Source organism: Elephas maximus, chromosome 12 (genome assembly GCF_024166365.1).
Source record: "Elephas maximus indicus isolate mEleMax1 chromosome 12, mEleMax1 primary haplotype, whole genome shotgun sequence".
Lineage (NCBI taxonomy): Eukaryota > Metazoa > Chordata > Mammalia > Proboscidea > Elephantidae > Elephas > Elephas maximus.
The window spans coordinates 95,500,164-95,506,650 of NC_064830.1; positions in this window are offsets into that span (position 1 = coordinate 95,500,164).

The following is a 6,487-nucleotide window of genomic DNA, read 5'->3' on the forward strand; positions in this document are numbered from 1 at the left end:
CTGTATGGATCATAACAAATTATTAGTAACATTGCAAAGAATGGGAATTCCAGAACAGGTAATGGGGAACCTCTGCATGTTTCAAGAGGTGGCCATTAGAGCGCAACAAGGGCATACTGCGTGGTTCAGAATTGGAAAAGGCGTACAGCAGGGTTTATCCTTTCACCTTACTTATTCAATCTGTATGCTGGACAAATAGTCTGAGAAACTGAACTATATGAAGAAGAACACAGCATCACGATTGGAGAAAGACTCAGTAACAACCTGTGATATGCAGGTGGCATAACCTTGCTTGCCAGAAATGAAGATGACTTGAAACTCTTACTGATGAAGGTCAAAGACTACAGCCTTCAGTATGGATTACGCCTGAATGTGAAGAAAACAAAAATTTTTACAACTAGACCAGTAAACAACATGATAAATGAAGAAGAAATTGAATTTGTCAATGATTTCATTTTACGTGAATCAACAATCAATGTCCATGGAAGCAGCAGTCAAGAAATTAAATCTGCAGCAAAAGACCTCTTTAAAGTTTTAAAAATCAAAGATGTCTTTGCAATTGCCTCGTATGCATGCGAAAGCTGGGCAATGAAAAGGGAAGACAAGAAGAATTGCATTCGAACGGTGGTGTTGGCAAAGAATGTCAAATACAGGCAGACTGCCAGAAGAACAAACAAGTTAGTCTTAGCAGAAATACTACCAGAATGTTCCTCAGAAGCAAGAATGGTGAGACTTCAGCCCACTTACTTTGGACACATCACCAGCAAAGATCAATTCCTAGAAAAGGACATTGTGTTTGGTAAGGTAGAGGGCCAAGAAAAATGAGGGAAACCCACAATGAGGTGGGTTAACCACAATAACCAAAACAGTTATATATATGTGTATGTATATATATAATATATATGCATATATATAAACAAACGGATGCATAGCCATACCTTTAATTCCAATTCAACACCTTTGGGTACTTTCTAGCCTTCTCCCTTTGCATGTTTGTAAATAATCTCCCAAAGGGAGAAACCTGACTTTCATTATCTTCAACATATTTACTTATATTCTCTATTTTTTATTTGCTTAATGTAACCAATCTTCCAACCACTCTAGCCATCACTTCCACCTGCTACCTTTGTGCCCACCCCTTGGCACTCCACATCCTTGGGTAATGGGAGACGCACTTCCTCTGTGTGACTCCTCTCCCTTCCCCGCTTCTTCTGATCAGAATTATATGGACCCAGTACCAAAGTCTTTAATTTTCTTCTGGGAGGATTTTAGAGAAGAGTATTTACAAGGATGGATAAATACAAATACTAGCCTTTAAGATTTTTGTCTTTATTCATGGGTTAAAAATCTCTATGTGGGGGCAGGAGGGAATGGGGAGTTATTAATGGGTGCGGAATTTCTGTTTGGGATGATGAAAAGTTTTGGAAATGGATAGTGGTGATGGTTGCAGAATATTATGGATCTAGCTAATGCCACCGAATCGTACCCTTAAAAATGGTTAAAATGGCAAATTTTATGCTATATATATTTTACCACAATAAACTGTTTTAAAAAACCATCTGCGTATTACTATTATCCTTCCTATTAACAATCCTAGTGTAGAGCTTTCATTTCTCACAGGCCACTTGATAAATACAAATACCCATTACGTTAATGCTGTGAGAATTCAAATTTCCAAAAGGCAAACAGAAAGTTAGATAACAGAATGGAAAAAGATACAATAAAATCAATCAACTACTGTCAACCCAAAGCTTAGTCATTTTCAGGCTTCTTCCCACAACTGCTCCTTCCCTTTTGGTGTCCTCTGCATTAGGAGAAGCTTAGATGACATCAGGGCAACCGGGGTGGAGCTCTGGTTTACTTGTCTTCGAGGTCCTCACTGGCCTCTGCAGGTCCCTCTGGCCTTTGGTCACATAACATTTGCCACTGAGGCTGTGGTTTCCACTGTGACCTCTGATCGTGAGTTCATTCTACCACCACCATCACCAATTGCCATTGAGCCGGCTCCAGCTCATAGTGACCCCATGAACAGAATGTTGCCCTGTCAAGGACAGCCTTCATGATCGTTGGTACACTGGAGGCCATTGTTGCCACCGCTGTGTATTTTGAATGTCTTCCAAACTAGGAGGCTCATCTTCTAGCACTGTATTGGACAATGTTCTATTGTGATCCATAAGGTTTTCATTGTTGGATTTTTTGAAGTAGATCACCAGGCCTTTTTTCCTAGTCTTCCTTAGTCTAGAAGATCTGCTGAAACTTATCCACCATGGGTGGCTCTGCTGGTATTTGAAATACTGGTGGTATAGCTTCCAGCTTCACAGCGCCACAGTACGACAAACTAAAGAAAGATGATACAAATGTGTTTTCCCTGTCCTGCCCTGCTTGTCCAGCCTAGTTCCACATGTAACTTCCCACTGCCCATTTCCCAGAGGATATCCTCTCTTCTGCTTGGACACATGGTCAATATTACCTTTACATTTATAATTCATAGCTTCAGCAAATATTGGGCTTCTACCATGTACAGAGCCCCTCTTAGACCTCAGGAAAATATAAGAAAAGACTAAACTGGGTTCCCATCTCTTCCCAGGAGCTTATAGTATTGTTGTTCCTGAAGAAAAAGGACCTATATCCTGAAACAGCTGGACAATAACATAAACATTGTATTTATGAGGTTGTGGGGCAGAGCCAGTAATCGTTATTGCAATTCATAGAGTAAAAACTTCCAGAGTAAGCCTGAAAAAGCTGGCGGGAGTGTCTATGAAAATTTCATAGTGGAAGGAACCTTCTGCTGGCCTTGAAGGCAGGGTGGGATTTGAATAGATTGAGTAGGGGTTCATGAAACAAAGGTGGTGCGTTGGCCAGAACTCTTGATTGTAAGTGACAAGAACCCAAATCAAAATGCGTTTTGCCCAAAGAGGCATTTACTGGCTTCTGGACTTTAGATGTGCCTAGATTTTTTTTTAGATCTAGGAGCTCCAACGAGGTCCTGTGTTGGTGATGATTGCTGCCAGCAGAACCACACTGTAGTCTCCCAACATCTGGGGTGTCTTTCCCCAGCATCTGTGCACTCATCCCAGGAACAGACTCCATTTCCGTGTACTGGGGCTGCCATAACAAAGTACCACAAAGTGGCTGGCTTTAAAGAACAGAAACTTATTGCCTCACAGTTCTCAAGGTTAGGAGTCCAAATCAGGATGTCAGCTGTGTTGGTTCCTTCTGAGGGGCCTGAGAGAGAATCTGTTCCATGCCTCCCTCCCAGTTTTTGGTGGTTCCCAGCAATCCTTGGCATTCTTTGGCTTGCAGCCGTGTCTGCCTCAGTAGCCATTCTCCATTTCTGTGTCTCTCTTCCTCTTTTATAAGACACCACTCAGATGGAATTAGGATTTACCTGACTCTTATACGACCTCATTAACTTAACATCTGGAAAGAAAAACCGTATTTCCCCAAATAAGGTCACATTCACGGATACAGGGGTTAGGGTGTTAGCATATTTTGGGGGAATATAATTCAACTTGTAGTAGACTCTGATTGGTCTTCCTTGGGACACGTTTAGGGTGACTACACATGATCTTAACTGGAACACTTTTAAGAGTGAAAATGGGGTGCTGTTAATAATTTTGGGGGGACAACAGGCATAAACTGGAACTCTTCTGGGAAAACTAGGACATCAGGTCACCATAATCATGTGGCTACTCTCTGTGGCCTCTAACTGATACACTACCAGAACAACATAAAATGGGGATCCCAAAGCGTCATTGCTATTAACAAATGAAGGAGGGACAAAAATGCTGGAATAACAATAATGGGTACTTGAAGCACTTACTGAAGACTACTGCAGCCTTCAGTATGGATTACACCTCAACATAAAACAAAAAGCCTCACAACTGGACTAATAAGCAACATCATGATAAATGTAGAAAATACTGAAGTCAACAAGGATTTCGTTTTACTTGGATCCACAATCAACACCCATGGAAGCAGCAGTCAAGAAATTAAACTACGGAGAGTCTGACTTGATTTGTAAACTTTCACTTAAAGCACAATAAAAATAAAATAAAAACCTTAAAAAAAATTGAACTATGTATTGCATTGGGCAAATCTGCTGCAAAAGACCTCTTCAAAATGTCAAAAAGCAAAGATGTCACTCTGAGGACTGAGGTGCGTCTGATCCAGATCATGGTATTTTCAACTGCCTCATATGCATGTGAAAGCTGGCCAATGAATAAGGAAGACCAAAGAAGAACTGATGCATTTGAATTATGATGTTGGCGAAGAATATTGAATATACCATGGACTGCCAGAAGAATGAACAAGTCTGTCTTGGAAGGAGTATAGCCAGAGTGCTCCTTGAAAGTGAGGATGGTGAGACTTCATCTCAAATACTTTGGACATGTTATCAGGAGGGACCAGTCCCTGGAGAAGGACATCATGCTTGGTAAGGGTCAGCAAAAAAGAAGAAGACCCTCAAAGAGATGGATCGACACAGTGGCTGCAACAATGGGCTCAAGCATAGCAAGAATTGTGAGGATGGAGCAGGACCATGCAGTGTTTTGTTCTGTTGTACCTAGGATCGCTGTGAGTCAGAACAACTAACAACAACAACAACTGTGGCAATTCAGGGAAAGGGAGAGAAAAAGACTGACGAATATAGTGCAAAGTTTGAAGTCAAGTTAATTAGATAAAGATAGAAGACCTAGAATGCCAGGCAAAGAAACATGAGCTTCATTTGATGGGTAATTGTCTTGGTCATTTAGTGCTGCTATAACAGAAATACCACAAGTGGATGGCTTTAACAAAGAGAAGTTTATTCTCTCACAGTCCAGTAGGCTAGAAGTCCAAATTCAGAGCAACAGCTCCAGAGGAAGGCTTTCTTTCTCTCTTGGCTCTGGAGGAAGGTCCTTGTCATCAGTCTTCCCCTGGTCTGGGAGCATCTCAGAACAGGAACCTCAGGTCCAAAGGATGCACCCTGCTCCCGGCATGCTTTCTTGGTGGTATGAGATCCCTGTGTCTCTCTGCTTGCTTCTCTCTTTTATATCTATCTCAAAAGAGATTGGCTTAAGACACTATCTAATCTTGTAGACCTCATCAGTATAATTGCCATTAGTCCATTTTTTATTACATCATAGTGATAGGATTTACAGCATAGAGGGAAATCACATCAGAAGATAAAATGGTAGACAATCGTACAAGGGAATTGTGACCTAGTCAAGTTGACAGATATTTTGGGGGGCACAATTCAATCCATGACAGTAATGGAGATGCATTATTTTCCAAGAAATTGGTACAAAAGACAGGTGTTTGAGGAGACAAATCTGGGAGTGAGTTGCAGGGTGTATGAGAGGGTTCAGAGAAAAGCTAAGTTTGTAATAACGAACCTGAACTGTCAAGGGTTCTAGTATGGCGGAGGAGGTGAGTAGGAAGGGATATACTCAGGGAGCCGCTCACAGAAAGAAGCAATAGGACTTCTTGGCTGAGTAAGCACGAGGGACAGAGGAGAAGAAGGACAGAGGAGACGGAGGACTTACCGAGTTTCAAGCTTGGAAAACCAGAAGAACTACCAAGGTTGGGCTGTTACCAAGGGTAGCAATTTGGAGATGAAACGAGTCTTTTGGGGGGCATGTTGAGTTTTGGAGAAGTTGTGTAAATGAATAGAGAAAATACAGGACTAGGCTTGTGTTTAAATATTTAAAGCCAAGACAACGGATTGTTATTGTTAGTTGCCGTTTAGTTGATTCTGACTTGTGGTGACCCCAAGTGTGCAGACTAGAACTGCTCCACAGGGTTCTTAAGGCGGTGACCTTTCAGAAGCAGATCACCAGGCCTTACTTCCGAGGTGCTTCTGAGTGGGTTTGAACCTCCTAGCTTTCCAGCCTTAACCATTTGCACCACCTGGGGACTTCAGACAATGGATAAAATCTCCAAACAAGAGGTGAGGAAATGGCCAGAGTTTAGCCTGAGGCATGCCTGCAAATAGGGGGTGGGTGGAATAGGAGACAGAAAAAGAGCCAATGGAAAGATTTGGAAGGAATGTTGGTACAAAATCAAGGAAGGGTAGAAGAGGGACTGTCATGGATTGAATTGTGTCCACCAAAAATATCTGTTGACTCAGCTAGGTCATGATTCCCAGTATTGTATGATTGTCTACCATTTTGTCATCTGATGTGATTTCCCTGTGTGTTGTAAATCCTATCACTATGTTGTAATACGAGGGATTAAAAAAAAAAAAAGATGGATTAGCGGCAGTTATATTGATAAGCGCTACAAGATTAGATAGTGTCTTAAGCCAATCTCTTTTGAGATATAAAAGAGAGAAGTGAGCAGAGAGACACGGGGACCTCCTGCCACCATGAAAGCATGCCAGAAGCAGAGTGCATCCTTTGGACCTGAGGTTCCTGTTCTGAGACGCTCCCAAACCAAGGGAAGACTGATGATAAGGACCTTCCTCCAGAGCCGACAGAAAGAGAAAGCCTTCCCCTGCAGCTGGTGC